This window comes from Gorilla gorilla, chromosome 17, assembly GCF_029281585.2.
Source record: "Gorilla gorilla gorilla isolate KB3781 chromosome 17, NHGRI_mGorGor1-v2.1_pri, whole genome shotgun sequence".
NCBI classification, from domain to species: Eukaryota; Metazoa; Chordata; class Mammalia; order Primates; family Hominidae; genus Gorilla; species Gorilla gorilla.
Genome location: NC_073241.2, coordinates 87517050 through 87536551, shown reverse-complemented (window position 1 = coordinate 87536551; position 19502 = coordinate 87517050). Strand labels below are relative to the sequence as shown.

Below are 19502 nucleotides of genomic sequence, written 5' to 3'. Positions count from 1 at the left end.
AACCCAGACAGTCCAGCGTGGCTAGAACCAAGGGGATGTGAAAGGAAATGAGAGGGGACCTGGGTTAGACCAAAACTATATTCTACCAGAATGCCAGGGAAAGGGTTTGGGACAGTTTTTTTTTTTTTTTTTTTTTTTTTAAACAATAATGCTATTTCTTAATTACTGGTGGTTTCTACCATTTCTCTGTGAAATCTTCAACTAATGACTAATGAATAGCCCTGAAATTTCAAGATCCGCCTTCCTACATGTTTTCTATTCTTACTAACTTAATCATCTCATTTCCCTCTCCCAACTGACACACTCCACAGTCCCTACCAGCTGCCTGCCTCCCTCCTTCTCTCCCTGCCAACCACACACACACACACACACATACACACACACCCCTCTAGTCAAAATAGCCCAAGCTACTTATGATTATAAAACAAACTTTCAAATATTTTTACCAAAAACATTTCTTCTATATATAACTTCCATCATTTTTAAAAGGGTAAATATTTTTGCCAGGTGGCTGTATTTACCTTTCTTTAATCTCTGTTATTCTTTTGGACATTTGTGAACACAACAGATTACTTGGCGTGTTAGTTCATGGCTTTACTGCTCATTCTCCTACCAACCCACAACTGTGCCTGTACTAGCTAGAAGCTGGTGACCACAAAACTATATTAGTTCATTAGGAGTTAATTAAAAGGACTAAGAACCTCAAAAGCAGGAAACACTAACAAGACATAATAAAGATGATACCTTTGATTCTACATTGCTTACTCTACTTGGTCGATCTTAGAATATCTTATGGTTATGGATAAAATGTATTTGATGGGTTGAACTCTCAACCCAAACATCCCATATGGAGATGCTCACAGACTACTGGATGTCTGGATCTGATCCACATTCTGCTTTATCACTGGTATGATGCCAAGTTCCTCCCCTGCCATTTTTTGATCTATTTTTTCCCTTTCTTCATCATACTCTGTTGGATTTCAGAGTTGGAGAGTTTCATTTTGTCTCGCAAACCATTTGACCTCTAGTGCTTTTTATAGCACCTTCTTGCTTCTTTTTTAAACATTCACATAGATGACCTTCAGAAAGATCTACAATACATATAAAACCTTTTATGTAATGAGTGTCTAATGTGACGAACATGATGGATTATCTAAACTTATTTTTACAAGACTAAAGCTCAGAAACATAAGCAATTCCCATGCGTCATGACCTGTCACCAGTTAACATAATGTGAAGGAAAGTGACGAGAGTGATTTTCATTTACTTAGACGCCTGCTCATTCATTTGGTTGGAGCAATCCCAAGAAAACCTTGCCCACTGGAAATTTCAAGGTTTCTATTAGACTGTAAGCATCTTGAAGTCAAGGGACTTACTTTACTCCTTTATGTACTCCACATAACCACCGTGTCACATATACACCAAAAGCAAAATAACTGCTTATTGTGAATAAGTAAATCACCATTAATTATTTTGTAAATATATTTGTGCCTACAAGGTACAGACAGATCTATGATAAAGTCAGCTAGGCATTTTTTTTTTTTTTTTGAGGAGTCTCACTCTGTTGCCCAGGCTGTAGTGCAGTGGTGCAATCTTGGCTCACTGCAACCTCCGCTTCCCAGGTTCAAGCAATTCTCCTGCTTCAGCCTCCCGAGTAACTGGGATTACAGGTGCACACCACCACGTCTGGGTAATTTTTGTATTTTTAGTAGAGACGGGGTCTCACCATGTTGGCCAGGCAGGTCTCAAACTCCTGGCCACAAATGATCTGCCCGCCTTGGCCTCACAAAGTGCTGGGATTACAGGCGTGAGCCACCACGCCTGGCCAGCTAGGTTTTTGGAGTCAAAATGGTTGAATTTTTTATTATAAGTCATTCTATGAAACTGGTTATTTTCTGTGGCTAAAAGCAGTGGCTTTTTCACAGCAGTTGGATTGAACTGGGTTCCCTAAAACCAGGGTGATAAGATTAGTATAAATCTTCAGACTGAAAAACTTTCTCTAATTATGCCCTTATAAATTGCAGTACACAGTTGTTATTTTTCAAATGCTACAAGTTTTTAGGGTCTGATTCACTAGTCTTCTCAGACAGTCTGGCAAGACTTAATTTATCTGAGAGATCAACTACCAAATGGAGAATTTCATTTAATTATATAAAAAGTAAAAAAAAAAAAAAATTGCAAAATGTTTTTACCAGTCATGGTTATTTTAATATTTACTAATTTGGGTATAGCTAACACAGTTTAGAAAAAAAAGAAAAGATCATCTGTTTCTTTGTATAAAAAGCTGTCTTTAAAAAGAAAACCCCTATACATTTACCAACATTCCATATTGTTATGCTAAAATCTTTCCTACAGTGTACTAGCTCTCATCACTGAATCTAGACATACTTAGATTATTACCACCACTTCCCAAAAATTTACCTTCCAAAACTGAAATCTAAGAGATTAGAAATACTAAATCTAACAATAAAGAATTTTATTTTATTTTTATTATGACAGTGGTTTCACTACTTGTAGTCACTTTTACTGCCAAGTCAGTTTGTGGATAATTTAAGAAGTAATTTGCAATTAAGTTTTTATTTAAGTATATCTAAGTATGCACTGAGGGCCAGGTGCGGCGGCTCACACCTATCATCCCAGCACTTTGGAAGGCTGAGGTGGTAGGATGGCTTGAAGCCAGGAGTTCTAGACCAGCCTGGGCAACACAGTAAGAATCCGTCTCTACAAAAAATAAAAAAATTAGCTGGTGTGGTGGTGTGTGCCTGTAGTCCCAGCTACTCAGGAGGTTAAGGTGGGAGGATCACTTGAGTCCAGGAGCTCAAGGCTGCAGTGAGCTACAAGTGTGTCTCAGTCCTTCAGCCTGGGTGACGAAGTAAAACCTTGTCTCTTAAAAAAAAAAAGTATGTACTGAGGCCCAATATTATCAGTTATTAACACAGGTAGATGTGCACACATGGACACACCTCACAGCAGCAGTAAAACAAATAAATTGAACTAGTAACTCTTACATGGTGGCGTGTATACTAGCAAGCACAATAGGCCCTTAACAACAATGATGAGAAAATAAATAAAGCAAGGGCACTTGTCAAACAAAAGGAGTATGACATATCAGAGACAAATGGAGAAGGATGAAGGCTGTGTTGAATGTATGCAGCAGGAATGGATGGCTACGCTATCCAAGAAAGACCCTACCACCCAAAGGATCAAGTCTGAACCCCTTCCAGGGGGAGGCTGGTGTGAACAGGACAGGCAGGCTGGAGGAGCGCACCACGAGGAAGTGCAAATCCACGTGTTGAAAAGGAACTGCACCATCCCTGTTTGCAAACCGCTGTTGCATGCTCCTCTGGAGAAAGCCACCAGTCCAGCGCTTCTCCAACCTGACTGTGCATGAGTCACCGAGGGAATCCAGTAATTGGTAGATTCTCTCTCAGCCCCTTTGGGGCAGGGCCTGACATCTTACATTTCTGACGAGCTCCAGGGATGCTGCTGCCCATGGACCACACTTTGGCAAGCACTGTCCTGGAGGACAGCCTGGCCAATAATAGGCAGAGGGAAAGAGAGTTTAACAGAAAGAATATCACCTGCCAGGCAGGGAACAGGAGACCTGGGCTTCCGGCTCTCCCTTTGTTTCCTGCTCTCAGGTCCTTTAGCTGTACAACACAAGGGATCTTAGGTTCCTTTGTAGCTTTAAAAACTTGAGGCAGGAAGAAAGGTTTATGGCCTGAAGAGCTGCACCTCTTAAATCAGGGATTAAAGATGAGGACAGAGCTTTAGAGAATAAAAGGTTACTGAGGAGCTGCACATCTTCAAGGCAAGAGAGGAAGAATTTACTTATTTTTATTGGACTGCCTCGACAAAAATACCAAATGACATATGCCCAGGGCTATTTTTGCAAAACAATGGACAAGTCTGAGAATAACTCAAGTGTCCATCAATAGGGGACTGACTGAATGAACTTCCGTCAGCGTATAGCACAGAGTTATAAAAAGACAAGGGAATTCTCTGTATACTGACATTGAGTGAAATGTCAGTATACAACGCTAAGTGAAAAAAAGAAAACCAGGGCTCAGAACAGTATGTACCATGTGCTGCTTTATGAGTAAGAGAAAATACAAATATATCCATACTCTTTCCAAAAAGGGCAATGGAGGAGGGATAACCCGAGAACAAATAAAGACAGTTACCTATAAGGGGGCAGGGATGAAAGGTTGCCTTAATACAACAATGTAATAAGAACATAAACATAAACATAAACTGTGTATCAAGTTAGTGGTGAACTCATATAGAGAAACATTATTTCACCTGACTTTGAAACCTGTTTTAATTGTCATCCCTGATGGTATATGCTAAATAAAAAAGGACTGCCAAGAAATATTTAACCGCCTTCAATAGCAATAAAGATAGCAAACTGTTAACAACGGTTGAGGCTGAGTGATGGGGTTTCATTATGCTGTTGGCTCTCATGTTGTCTCTATTTTAGTATATGTTTGAAGAATAATTTAAAAATAGCTTTCCAAATAACCTTCTGCTTTTTTTTTTTGAGACAGGATCACACTCTGTCACCAAGCTGGAGTGCAGTGGCGTGATCTCGGCTCACTGCAACCTCTGCTTCCTGGGTTCAAGCAATTCTCCTGCCTCAGCTTCCCAAGTAGCTGGGATTACAGGCAGGCACCACCATGCCTGGCCAATTTTTGTATTTTTAGTAGAGATGGGGTTTCACCATGTTGGCCAGGGTGGCCTCGAACTCCTGGCCTCAAGTGATCTGCCCGCCTTGGCCTCCCAAAGTGCTGGGATTACAGGCGTGAGCCAATGCACCAGCCTAATCTTCTTTATCTAACATTAACATACACACACTGAGCAAGAATACAAGAGAGTCCAGGTTTGCAACAAAGACAACCTTAGTCCACCAAAAGTGAATATCAATATATATAAGATCTAAGATACAAGTAGGTAAGAAGGTGGGGAAGTGAGGCCACACCTGACTCCTACTGCAAAGTAATAGATTCAGCATCTGTACAGACCTCACTGTATTCAAATACATTTTATATTATCTCATTCTGTTTTCACAACAAAATTGCAGGATGACTCCTCTGCCCACCTGTAGCGAAGGTAAGTGACTCGAATTGATTCCAGCTCAAGTTCTTTCATCTGAAAGTCCAGTGCTTTTCATACTGGCCCCTCTGGTAGCCCCACTAACAGGAGTGTGGGGGCAGGAATGGGGTTCACGAACCTAAAGCCAACAATCTCCAGTAGTACTTTAAAAATTCATGCTAATTTTTAACTTTGTTCCATAACATATCCATGTTATCTTAATATGAAAATATTGTATTTCATGACTTACCATCAATTAAAATAGGCCTGCATATGTATTTTGTGGCTTTACGGACGCAGAAGCCACAATTACTTATTCTGATTATCAGAGGCATTAAACGGTACCAGCCTCCCTGAGGCAGTGATAGCTGTCACCCAGCAAAAAGTGGGACAAGTCCCATTGTCCAACTAGCACATTGCTGGTAGCATTTCCAGTTGACAGTATTTCAACTGGCACCTACAAATACATTTTCTGTTAATGTAACTTTTTAAACCTGAAAATTCTGTCTAGTCTTTTAAATACATCACCCAGAAATGAGTTAGTGAATGCAATGGAAAATAAATTAAAATCACATAATATGGTTTGAAATGGTTCAAAATTATCTGGGCACATTTTTGAAAGAGCCATTTCATGGCTACCCTGAGCAGAGAGCCGAGATAACAAAGAACATACCTTTGCAGCAGCCTATTTCAAAGAAAAAGAAAACAGTAAGATTGACTACTATATCTGTTAACAAAATGGCAGCAATTTTGTTTGTGCTTTTTTAATAAACTTTTTTGTTTCAGACTTAGAGAATTATTATGAAGATAAGATAGAGTCCCCATGTACCCTGAAGCCAGTTTCCCCTATTATTAAGATCTACATTGGTTCAGGACATGTCTCACAATTAATGCATCAAGGTTGATTTATTATTAACAAAATTCCACACTTTATTTCCATTTCCTCAGTTTTTCCCTAATGTTCTTTTTCCTGTTGCAAGATGCAATTTTCTTTCCATTTAAATTCAACCAGAGGAAAGCTATTAAGCTAATAACAAATTCAGGCCTAAGAGACTAGAATGTTTCTCAAGGCATCCTTAGCTAAAGAAAAATGCAGATGTTGGATGAAATACCAGAGTCAGCTCTTCAACAAACCAACCTTCATCTATATAGCATCAGAATCACCACTTCAGAGAACTTAAATGAACTTAAACTTAAACATGGTCTGAAACTTCTGGGCTCAAGCAATCCCCATGCCCCAGCCTCCTAAAGTGCCGGGATTACAAGCGTGAGCCACCGTGCCTGCTCTTCCACAGCATTTCGTATAAGGTCAACCAGTGCCGACGCTTTAGGCTGTGTGTCAGGTGCCATCCTGTGCAATGTAGAAAGTGGAGCAGCACCCAGGCCTCTACACACTAGATGCTTGCCAGCTTCACACCCTACTCCCTTGAATATGACAATGAAAAATGTCCCCAGATAGTGTCAAATGTCCCTTGTGGGAGAGAAGGCAAAACTGCCACTGGTTGAGAACCACCGGCTTTAAGCAATTCATCATATGGATAAATATATGAAAATTTCTATCGCAATGTAAGAAGATGTCAACGTGGATTAAACAACTATTTTTACTAGTTGTTTAATTAGATTTAACAACTTTTATTAGACTATATAAATGAGTATTTGTCTTAGAAAATATAATCAACATGAAAACCAAAGAAGGCCGGATGTGGTGGCTCATGCCTGTAATCCCAGCACTTTGGGAGACCGAGGCAGGCGGATCACCTGAGGTCAAGAGTTCGAGACCAGCCTGGCCAACATGGCAAAACCCCTTCTCTACTAAAAATACAAACATTAGCTGGCACCTGTAATCCCAGCTACTTGGGAGGCTGAGGCAGGAGAACTGCTTGAACCTGGGAGGTAGAGGTTGCCGTGAGCGGAGACTGCGCCACTGCACTCCAGACCTGGGTGACAGAGCGAAACTCCGTCTCAAACAAACAAACAAAAAAACAAAGAAGCCAAATCATAGTTGTTCCTGTCAACTATTATGAATTAGTGCTTTGTAAAATAATAAATGTAATGTATAGGTTTAATAACTCCCTAGAAACAAGAAATTCAAACTAGAAATCATTCTTAACCCTTTCCATCCTAGGATTCTAAGGTAAACATCAGATTCTATAACTAGCAGCCAAACCAATAAGCATGAGGCAGAACTTGGTCTGGGAAAGAGGCCAAGATGGATAACCCATGACCACTGTGTGTCCCCCAGCTCCCCGACACTCCACCTTAGAGGACCATGGAAACACTGCCCAGGGATCCTTTTCCCACCGGCAATTAAAATAGGCCCCATTCCTTAAAACAAAATTAGGGCCAGGGAGTAGAAAAGATCCAGTTGGGAAGGACATACCTGATAAACGCTTTAGGCTGATGTCCCCAGCTTCTTACATGTCACTCTGCTTAATTTGGGATTGGAGGTAGCAAGGAATAAGCCAATAATCCACAGTTCTCAAGGGAAATCTGATAGGCTGCAGGATGGTGCCATCCAATTTTTAAAAAAGTGGTTTTAAAAGTTGTTTCTTAAAATAAATTTTAAAAAAGGGCCACCTCTCATTTCTGCAGCTCTGAAAGCTTTTCTTTCATCTTTGTAAAGGTCTCGACATAAACATGTAGAAATACCACCATCACATATCTAGGTCAGAAGAAAGGGCTAACTTTATCTATCCTACAGTTACTAGGCCATCCAGACAGCTCTTTCCTTTATGTAGGGGTGCCAAGGGGTGTCCGAGCAGAAAGGTGAAAAAGGCAGGTCAGTGCCAAAGAGACCCAGGCTGTTATCACTTGCAGGTGAGAACCTTTGATCAGCCGCTGCCACCCCCACCCCCACCCACTGGAGAGTGTGTGGGGCAGCGCCTTCCCTCAAGCAGGCTCAGGGGAAAGGCTCACCAGAAAGTCCTCGGATTTTAGGAACCCTCAAGCCCTCCACCCAACAGGCTGCTCTGTGGTTGCTCTCTTCTGCTGAAGAGCTTTGGTTCCACCTCATCGGTCTCAGCCCAAATTCCATCCAAGGCAAAGAGAGCACATAAAGAGAAAACTGGCCATGCCCAGTTCCTACAGGTGGGCAGGTGGCTGGCAGGGAAGGGATCACATGGGAGGACCACGGAGCTCGGCCTGTGCATACTAACCCAGCTCAATGTTAATCAAGGCAAAGGATCATTTACATTAAAGATCATTAACCAGGTACTTGGGTCCCTTGGCAAGAGGTGAGAGTTCACAAGTTGAAAAATGCATCTGGATCAAGGGGCAGCCTCTTGTTGCCAAACACAGGTGTGGGTAATTTCAGGAGAAGGGCACGTCAATGGCAAGGAAGGAGCAGAAGCAAACGGGGCCGTCTCGGGAGGGGGCCCCGTTCCCTTCTTGTAAAGCTGCTCCCACCCACAGCCACACTCCATTCAATCAGGTTTATGTGCTGTTCTTCCTTGCCCCTTATGAGGTAGAACCATCACCTTGCGTGCAAAGCAGCTTACAGGTAAGGAATTATAAACAGGTTAAGGTTTATGGCGTTTGTCTTGCCAATTTTCCATCTCTCAACAGAAACATCTCCTTTTAAGGTGACGGCCCAGGCTCTATCATGGCAAGTCCCACCCAAAAAGGAAGGCACTTCCCTCCCTATTCACTAAACCACTTTGCTGTTCCTCCCACATCCAGGGACCCAATGCCACACAATTCTCAAGCGCAACGAGAAGTTGCCATCAAGCGAACAGGGTCAGAAGTTCAATTTCACACATTACCAACCGCCACGGTTTTGAACATTTCTGGCAAATGTTCTTTCTGACATGCTTCAAGTTGCTGCACATGCTCGGTGCCCTCCTCCTCACCATCTCCTCTTCCCCCTCATAAAAATCATCAGGAGCTCCCGTCTCAGCCTTTGTCTAAGGCAGCCTGAGACTTTCTCATTGTTTATATAGAATTATCCAAAAAGAGCAGGCACTGCCCTGGTTTTCCATTTCAGCATTAACCTAATTCAATTTTCCTCAAGTTATGTTTACCGGAGAGTATTACCTGTGGCTGATGTTAAAAAAAAAAAAAAAAAAAGAGAGAGAGAGAGAGAACAGAAAAGTAGAGCCCCAATATCCCTGCTAGTAGGATTAGGTCAAAGAAAAAGACAGATTAATTTCTACATCTTTTTTAATGGCACATAACATGGGTAGTCTTTAACTTAGAGTAAAAGAAAACATAAGTGCCAGTTTTATTTTCTCTTAAAGGGAATAACAGTTTGTATGTTTGAGGGCTGAAGAACGCAGTAAAAGACAATGAGTAATGATTAGGCATCTTATTTACAATTTTTTAAAGTTCCTTACTGCACGTTTATCCATATAAGAGCAAAATCATTTAATCTGGGTGAATACATGTAAAAACTCAAGTTAGGGGTCATGTGACTCATCCCCAGGTATTTCCTGTAAAGGTTATAAAACAAATGAGAAAGTGTGTGTATCCCAGGAGGTGAATCTAAAACAATAGAGAAGTATGTTGTCCCATCACGAGCTGGCTGATTGCATTAGCTATGCTCTAAATTGAACTTATTTCACAGTGAAGCCTACAAAGAATCAAATTTTAAATAAAAGATCTGTCCTCGCTTCACCTGAGGTTTTGAACTCAGAAATTTGAAAATTTCTGAACTCGGCATGACAGATTCCTTTACAGTGTCTATTTTTGACATTTCAGGAACACAGTGATGACAAATGCAGTAATTTATTCATAAAAGGGGGGAGAGGCACCAGAGAAATATCTGTGTAATTTTTGACTGCACCACCCTGAAGAAAAGAGGTTAGAAACAAGATGATACAGGTTAAATACATAAATAATTAAAATGTTTTCACTGTGCCGCCTTTTGATTTTGAAGCATGCAAAAAATGTCTAATGGACATTTTAAAAAGAAAGCAAGCAAGTTCAAATAATCCCCCTAATCCTGCACATTTGGGTTAAAGCTAATGGATTCACGGTAAGAGAACCTTCTCCTGATGCTGTGGGCACTAACCGAGTAATAAAGGGAACGGAACCTTCGGTGGCACTTACCAGATTCCAGGCAGGAAGAGCTCGTCTGAACTGGGGAGCGGAGAGAGAGGCAGGTCTAGATGCAGATGGTCTGTTTCCCCTAACAACAGCAACGGCGGCGAGGAGAAATCCTGGTCTCCGCCAGCTCCCGGCCAGGTAACCAGCAGCCTGGAGTGGGAGGTGCCGTGCTGGAGAGGCACCGCGTGGACAGGGCTCTGCAGCCGCTCCCGCCCAGGTAGGGCCCTGCACAGCTACCCACCCGGGCACCCTCGCGCGGCTTAAGCCTGTCTGGGTTGGAAGCTGCTGCCGCGGATGCCTGCCTCTCTCGAATCGGGAGCAAATTCAAATGTGGGGAACACGGAAGTGCCTCATCAGAGGCAGCAGAGCCAATGACTATAGGAGGAACTTCGTGTATTCAAGAGACACAAAAAAGCAATTCAAACCACAGCCCCACAATGCTGCCCTTGCAACAAAACAACAACAGGGAAGTTACGATAACAGCCAACTTGCCATGAGACGTGTGTATACCTGGCTTGGCCCAGGTGACCCTGGAGCCTCAGGGATCCCTCTCAGGTGTATGGAATGCCCCTTTTGGAATATCGGTGGCATCTTTTCCTAAATGTCCATAGCAATGTTAAAAAGAAATATATTCAAGGCAATAAGGAAACTCCTCTAGATACTTCTGTTTAAATTACTGTCCCACTGTCCTCACATACAGGGCATGAGCCTGTATTTTCATCAGCCAAAACTAGCTTTGGATCCCATCTCCACTAGCTTCGTGACATCCAGCAAGCTTCTTGTCCTATGCCACCTTTGGCATTCTTGTTTGTAGAAACAGCCTTGAAACTTCTTTCACGTGCTGCTTTTGGACCACCGGTCCTGCAATCAATGTGCTTTTTTTACATTTTCTTGTCTTTCACAGTTCCCCGTGGCTCTAAAAGTATTATCCGAAATCAACCAGTCACCCCTTTCACCTTCTCTCAGTTTAAAAATGGATCCAGTGCATACCCAATAGCAAAATATTTTCCTCTTTACTCTCATTTTTTTTTTAAATAATGTCTCCAACAGATTAGGGAGGCCAATTTTAAAATCATTTTTGCATACAATGGTCAAACAAACAGATCCCATGACCCCACAGCCCAAACCCTGCCAGGGACAACAAGTTGCAGCCCAAGGCAGAGGGGGTTTCTTCTGTTTAAAGTTCTGTGTAAATTCCCACTTCAAGGCCAAGAACAGGCCCCTTTTAAGAGCCAAGAGTGTTGAGGAAAATAAAGGCTTTATTGAGCCAAAAGGTCTTTTTCTTGAATGCTCCCTTTTAAAAGGCAATTATTTCTTACAATGGGAATTTACAGCTTACTTATATTAGCACTCTTCGATAAGATAAGAACGACCAGGGCATGGGTGACCGGCCCAACACTTATCAAGTGACTGTCCATGGGAGGGGGAGATGCAGAGTCCCACCTGGGCCGAGAGGCCGCATCACCATCTGCTGGTGGCTCCTGCATTTTACAGTCATGAGCCCTACACCATCTCCCATCTCCTCTGTAGCAGGCAGCCCATTAGAATTCCTGCTTTATTACATTAACATTCTCACAGCTTAGTTTGGCTGCTCAAGGACAACTCTTGTTCTTTCCCACCAGATCTTCTTTCCAACCTTCATTCTTTCCCACAGACTCGTAATCAGGCCACTAACGACAGCGGGGAGCGTAAAAGTTCTCCTCCCTACCCACCTCGCGTGACGCGGTGACACAGAATGAAATTCACAACACACGTGAAGAAAAGGAAAACAACCAATCCTTCCCCAGAATGGAACAGCTAAGAGCCAATGCTACTGAAAAGCATGGGGCAGGCATCTCCACCGAGTGCAGGGAAGAGGCCAGGAGAAGACCCAGGAAATAAATTAAAAAAGGGACAGCCTTTGAGCTGGTCCCTGACCGGTGAGCAAGACTCAGCTGTTCAGGCAAGCTGTGTGGCTGGAGTAGAGAATATATCGGAAATCAGGGAGGTCAAAAACAATGAGCAGGAGATACCGGAAGAAATGTTCCTAACCACTTCACTCTTCCAAAGCCTTCACCCATCTCTGGTGAATATATCTAGGTCCAGCAGGGTCTCAGAAGCAGATGCCAACCTGAGGGGAATATTTACCAGATGACGTGAAGGCCGTGGAAAAAGAAGAAATTGGAAAATTCATTATTTAAGTGGTGTGTGTCAGTTGGATACTCTCTAAAATGATACCAGTAATTTCTAAAAAAGATCAGGGGGAAGACAATAAATCTGGGTTTTACAGGCAGCTGTGATGAGGGCTGGGTGACCAGCTGTGCCACAGCTGGCAAATGTGTCTACATGTAGTAGTGGCATCTGTTTGCAGTATGACAGGAGAGGGTGCCTCTTTTAGGTACAAAGGAAGATAGGAATTATCACAGAACTTCATACCACATAAAAGGTCCTGTCTCTTACTTCCATTACCCCAGTATATTATTTGCAAGTCTGTGAAATTAAGTATATGATTGGTATTTAGTTTAATTTTATACCAGAATAATTCAAGAGGTAAATTTCAGTACCTTCTGTCTTCCAATCAGATGTACATTCTCATATATAAAGTATTCCAGAGAAATAGCTCCTAAATAAAATGACTCAAATCAAGAAATAGTCTCACATCTGACCTCATCCACACCCTATACACTGGTCTTACTCTCCTCTTAGCCACTACACTGTAAAAACCTTTGCAACTGCCACAGGTGCATGCCCCAAACCATACAGGCTGTTGTGCTGTGTTGGAACATGATCACATCAAACTAGGATATCAATTGTTTAAAATGATCAGAAGTGAAGAAAGCAGGCAGAAAGACAAGTCTATACATTAAAGGATCCTTTTCTTTCTTTCTTTCTTTTTGCACATCTGGAAATCTATGGCCTATGTTCAAGTGTCAGGCTCAGCTCAAATTAGCAAGTGATGATAAATTCCTGGAGGCCCAGAACTCCGTGTTCTTCATCTCCCAGTACAGTGCCTTTCGACATAAATAGATGGTTGCTGAACTCCCCTGAAAGAAAGAGAAAGGTACCTGTGGGCTGCATCACCACCAGCGAACCCAGCAGACAGCACAGATGCCTGCATTCAGCTAGGTAGGAAACCAACCATGTAAGCGGTGAAAAGCATGTCAAGACAGCTAGGAAAAACCATTAAAGTGAGTGGTAAACTGTTGAAAGGCTAACGTGAATCACAAAACTAGAGAAGCTAGGAGTCAGGAGACCTGAGAACTAACCCTGATGATGCCCTTAAATACCTTCTTTGCTTAAGACAATTTGATATCTTAACCTTTGAGAAAATAGGAAGCCTATCACAAGACAGGCAAAAGGAACTTCCCTGCCACTGTCTCCCTTTGTTACCGAATTAACGATGGCACCTTACACACAGTCAACAGTGCCTCAGAACCAAGAAATCATTTCTGATCTTGAACAATGCATTTAATGTCTGTATGTTAAGATGACAGCTCCTTGTCACACAGTTTAATGGTCCAGGCTCACATATGTAGGAAACCAGGATTGAAAAGCCAACTCAAATGCTATCATCATTAAGTTTTTTAACATTATTATTATTTTCTGTAGCTCAGGCTGGAGTGCAATGGTGCAATCTCAGCTCACTGCAACCTCCAACTCTTGTGTTCAAGCTATTCTCCCACCTCAGCCTCCCGAGCAGCTGGGACTACAGGTGCATGCCACCACACCAGGCTAATTTTTGTATTTTTTGTAGAGATGGAGTTTCACCGTGTTACCCAGACTGGTCTCGAACTCCTGAACTCAAGTAATCCAGCTGCCTCAGCCTCCCAAAGTGTTGGGATTACAAGTGTGACATTAAGCAAGTTTTTATCAAGCTTGTACCATGTACCTTGTCAGCAATGGGGTTTCCCAGATTGAATCCCAATCCCAGCATTGGAGTTTCCCAGATTGCTTCCCCTTGAAGCACTGGGGTTTCCCAGATCAGGGCTCGCCTCTCACTGCCCACCAGGTATAACTTTTCTGAAATCACCAATTATATGCCTGTTATCTGTGCATGCAATTTAGAACTTTGGCTACACACTGAGGGTGGCAGGAGTATATATGCTGGTTATACACCAAGTTCTAGCTTAACGTGATTGTTTTGTAAGAAGACTATCTCACCAATAAAATTTTAAGTTGTACATACCAAGGCCAATGTTTTTCTTAGCAATTTACCTATTATAGCAGAGCTAACCTTCAGATCACCTCAGTCCAGGGAACTTAGCTGCAAAACCCAAATAAATAGAAACAAACCTCTGGATTCTGAAATAGGAGCCATCAAAAGCCAGGCCCTTGATCTCAGAGCTTCATTAACCGACTGTAACACAATCCTGAACAAGCTTCATTACTGAGCTTCCCATTACAGAGATTAGGCTTCTAATCAGCAATAAAGCATGTCAAATAGCATTACTGTCTCTCCTATAGGAACCAGACACACAAAACACACCAGAAAATGTGGTGACAGGGGGGTTATTCATTGATACAAATGGCAATTAAAAATCTCAGCCATTATAATCATCAACAGTCCACTTAAAAATCAGTTTGTTATAAGTTCTTTTTATCACTAGTTTTTGTTTTTTCTTTCTTAAAATATTATACTTTTAGAGACAGAGTCTCACTCTGCCACCCAGGCTGAAGGGCAGTGGTGTATTCATGAGTCACTGCAGCCTTGACCTCCTGGGCTCAAGCAATCCTCCCGCCTCAGCTTCCTGAGTAGCTGGGGCTACAGGCACACACCACCACGTCTGGCTAACCTTTTAAAAATCTGTAGGTATGGGGTCTCACTACGTCACTCGCTATGTTCAGGATGGTCTCGAACCCCTGGCCTCCTAAAGTGCTGGGATTTTAGGTGTAAGCCACCATACCCAGCCTTTTTATCACTGTTACATCTTCTATTTGATGGCAGAAAAAGACAGATTTAAATAATGGAGGTAAAAGGTAAGCTAAGAAGTATAAATCATAGGTTCTCACTCAAAGAGGTAACTTTAATATCTAAATCTAAAATACACCCTTCCAGTAGTAAATGCAATACAGATTCTTCACAAGAAAAGTGTATGTACATATCCTGTATACAGACACACTTACACATATACATACTTAGTTAGAAGAAAAGAAAACAAACACTCATGAGCCTGCTTCTCTGAGGTAATGCTACTAATACGTTAGGGCATTAATACCCTTTCAGACCTTCATCTATATTTCTGTATTATGTGTTTCCTAAGATGAGATCAAATTATACAAACCAATCTACAATTTACTTTTCATTCTATGTTATAAAATGTTTCCATAACATTAAATACTTATCTGTAACATCATTTCTAATGGCTTTATACTATTCCATTATAAAGATATACCATTATTAAGCTAATTTAGGGTGCTTCAACTTTTTCATTATAAGCAATGCTTCATCTTAATAACTAATTCTTTAGGTATATGACACACGCACACTCTCTTTGGATAGATAAGGATAAAATATAACTTCAATACTTCCTTAGGAGAGTTTCTTTGCACGAAGTGTGTTTGCTAGATAACAGGCACGCACACTCTTCCTTCTATATATTTGATACTTTGAACAATATGTTAATTGAAGGAAATTTAGAAATTCAGAAAAAGCAAATATAACTTATACTCCTACCACCCTAACATAATGTTAATAGTTTGCATACCCTCTCCAGTCTTTTCTAATTATATCTTTTTTCCCTAAAAACGATTGGGAATACTTGGTTTGGTTTGACTGGAGTTTTGATTCTTTTTTAGAGAATTCCACATAAGAGATTCCATTTACCTACTTCAATAACATGGATCGTAAAACTCTTATTCAATAAAGATATGAAATAGAAGATACTTGACTTCTGCTGGATGACCCAATGTGGAAAGAGGAAGGGATGAAGTAAGGAGAGAAAGGTGGGGATGGAGGAAAAGGAGAAGGGATCGAGGTGTGCCCACCGCTGTGGGTCACGGGCTTCACTATGAGCTATCACTACCTCTGAAGTCACTCAGTGACCATTAGTTACAACAGACGAGTTCATGTGAAGAAAAAAGCCAAAACCACTGGCCAGAGAGGAAATCAACCCGGGCTGACCAGGATGTGTGCAAGGCCCCACCTCAACACACCTGAATTCTGATTTACACGTTCGTTATTGGACTTGAGGGCTGCTAACTCCTTAAGCTGGCTGCCAGCAGATGCACTTGTTCTGAACTTGGACAGCCCCCTAGAGAGCCCAAAACTCACAACAGTCTAGCTGTACAGGTTAAATACGCCCAAGGAAAATCGAGGGTTTTAAAACATAGCCATTTATACTCTAGGCTCATTGTTTGTAAGTTATTTTCTTCCTCCAGGTGTATTATTTCAACTCCTGGGGTGTAAAGGTCACTGCCTGTGGTTTGGGTTTTGGAAGAGACGTACCCCAGAGCACACCAGGGCTATGGAGTTCAAGTGGGGAATGCACCAGTTGGGGCTGAACTTTTAAAGACAAAAGATCCTGTTGCTGCCTTTCAAACAGCAGGCTTAGCAGACAGAGAGAAAGGCAGCGACAACCTGACGTGGGCTTTATAAAGTCTAAAAATAGGTACTTGCAGCAGAATGGTTTCTTTAGAGAACAATTTTAAAGATTCCCAGGAGGTGTCAGCTGTTCACCAGATATTGGATGAGGACAAAGGCTTTTGGAGCTGTCAGGGGATCACAAAGCCCACGGTGAGGGCACCCGAGACAGGTGAAGAAAAGGTCTTGGTTCAAAACCCTGCTCATGACAAAGTGGCCCGGGAGAGAAGATCTCTGATTCAGGACAGCAGCACTCAACAGGAGCTAAGAATCCACTCCTGGCTCCTACCTTGCCACACAGACTAACTGGAAGACTATTAGGCCATACAATCATTTTCTCTAGAAAGACAATGAATTAACCCACTTTCAAGACTAACAACTACAGATTACTTGCGAAGAGACAGTCTTCTCCATAATGCAGGCATTAATATGCATCTGCTTAGCTTCCATTATTCAAAAACAATGTTGGAGGCAGGTAGGTTAGTGCAAAGCCCTGGCCACCAATGTGCTGTTATACGGAAAGTCAAGGGCAGAAGCTGTGGGACCAGAGCAACACAGGGCTTGAGAGTGTACCAGGGCCAGATTCAAACTGGACGTGCCCCACGGCACACTGGAATACAGGCCAGGACAGAATTAGGAGCCCCAAGCCTAGTCCTGCCTCCCCATGTAACTTCAGGTCCTTGGAACAAGCAGCCTCCCAGACTCTGTTTCCCAGTCTGCAGAGGTGGGCCCACTCAGTGGTTCCTGACCCTGGCCACCCACATCTCACTCCAGGCCAAGGAAGTCACTTGCTTTGGACTGAGTCTTGGCAACAATATGTTTTTGGAGCTCCCAGGTGACGCTAATGCCGGGACAGGCTTGAGAACCACCGGTGCTAGGGTCCCTTTGAGCCCTACGTTCTGTATGCACATTTTCACTCATCTCCGTTTTCTCCCAGTAGGCCAGTGAAGAGGTGTCTGATGAAAGGAGAAATGAGGTGCTGGAGGACCATCCTGTGGGTTGGCCTGGGCATCAGGCACAGGTCCTGGTCTCAGCTGGACTATCGCTGAACAGAGGCCTTGGCCGCACATCCCCTTGGAAGGACTCTTTGCTTCCACATTCTGAACACTGTCCTGCTTTTGTTCAAACTCCTTTCTTTTAGCCCTCAAAATACATCTCACATCCCTACCATGAAGTTTTCCCTGGATTAAATGGAGGCAAAGTAGTGAAAAATGCCAACAAGAGATAACAGAGACTCAAGCACATTCCCAGCTCTTTAGAGAGTTAGAACTGAAGCTTCCTGAGCTAGCAGCACATTCGTATTCTCTCTCCCTTGAACTCAGACCAAAGAGAAATGAAATGCACATGGGGGTGGGGGGCGGTGGTGAGGATTTTCTGATTTTTAATGTGATTTCCATATTTGCTTTCAGAATACAAGTTCCATCTGCTTCTTTTTTTATGAGAAAAGGAAATCGTGCATTTAATCGTCTTTGAATATTACTAATTTTATATTTCAAGTATCTGGTAATTTGATTTTCATAATTAATCTTAACATGTATTCAGAACACAAAAAAACTCAATACCATGTGAAGAGAAGGGAAACAAAAAAAGTCCTATTTTCATCTACTACAGAAAATATTAAGTCAAAGGTTTATATGTAATGAAGCATACTGGATTTAAATCCTAATCATGTATTTTTTAGATTTAAATTTTTTCTTTATTGCTCTTCTGATTTATAAGAACCTAAGAAAAGGGTTTCCCCTCTTACTCCTTCTTCCCCGGTCCCTGCCCTCTGCTGATTTTCCTTCCAAAGGCTGCCCTTCTTACCCATCCCCTGCCCTTCAGTCCCCCACCTGCCTGGTTCAGTGATTCAGTGAGCAGTAAGTGCAGAAAGCCAATGCCCAGAAGATTAACACAAACTTGTCAGGTTGTCACAAAGTTTTTCTGGGTTCTCCAGGCCCCTCTAAGAGCCAGCTCATTTGAAGCAGACAACTGCTGGCCAACAAAGACTGGAAGCCACGGAGACAAAGGAAACCCATTTTTCTGAAGACCCTCCGTGGGGTCTTGAAAAGCCTGTGCACTAGGCTTCATGCCCGGCCCTTCCTACTGAGTGGCCTTCTCCACTGCCTGCTGCTTAAAGGCTTTCCAAGCACCTATTAATTTCAAAGATCACTTTCCTGCGTGAAGACATGCCTGACAGCATGAACAAGAGTTCTCAGACTGAAAGCAGAAAACCAAGATTCTTAATTAAATGACCAAGTGAGAACCCAATCATTTACTGGTGGTGTAGACCAGTGGCTCCCAGCTCTGGCTTTCATTCCAATCACCTGAGGAGCTGGAAATGCCAGGGCTGCAGACCAGCTGAATCAGAAGGCCTGGAGGCAGGGCCTCAGCATACCAGGTGACTGGCGTGCAGTGAGCATGAGAGTCTATGCAAGCATACCGGAATGCAGCTCCAACTCCGGCACTTAAGTCTGCTGTGACTTCAGCAAGATGCCTAACCTTTCTCATCCTCCATTTTTCTTATCTGGAAAATGCCAATAATAATCCTTACCTCCTAAGAGTGATTGATGACTATGATTTAATTATGCCATATAAAGCTACAGTGTCTCAAAATACAGTAGGTCTCAGCCTCTGCTGCCTCATGTATAAAATGCCAATCAGAATAGAGAGAATGATCTGCTGGGAGTGTGAAAAGGAAATGAAGACAGAAGGGAGTGTGACTCACACATTATAAAAAAAATATGAATTCACGATGGGCTAGAGGCCAATTTACAGAACATCCCATTCTCCTGCTCACATCAGGGGTAACTCAACACAGCCCAATAAA

At 42.4% G+C, this 19502-nt stretch overlaps 1 protein-coding gene across 9 annotated transcripts in view; it reads right to left on the bottom strand.

Moving 5' to 3' along the window:
- NEDD4L (NEDD4 like E3 ubiquitin protein ligase) overlaps positions 1 to 19502 on the bottom strand; it is a 359195-nt gene that overhangs the window by 196321 nt on the left and 143372 nt on the right. Inside the window, exon 1 of one of the 9 annotated variants that reach the window (XM_063699251.1) lies at positions 10138 to 10226. The exons of the other annotated variants lie outside the window; for them this stretch is intronic. The gene's annotated coding sequence lies outside the window, so the exon portion shown is untranslated. Of the gene's footprint in view, positions 1 to 10137; positions 10227 to 19502 lie in introns of those variants that run through there. 9 annotated transcript variants of the gene reach the window in all.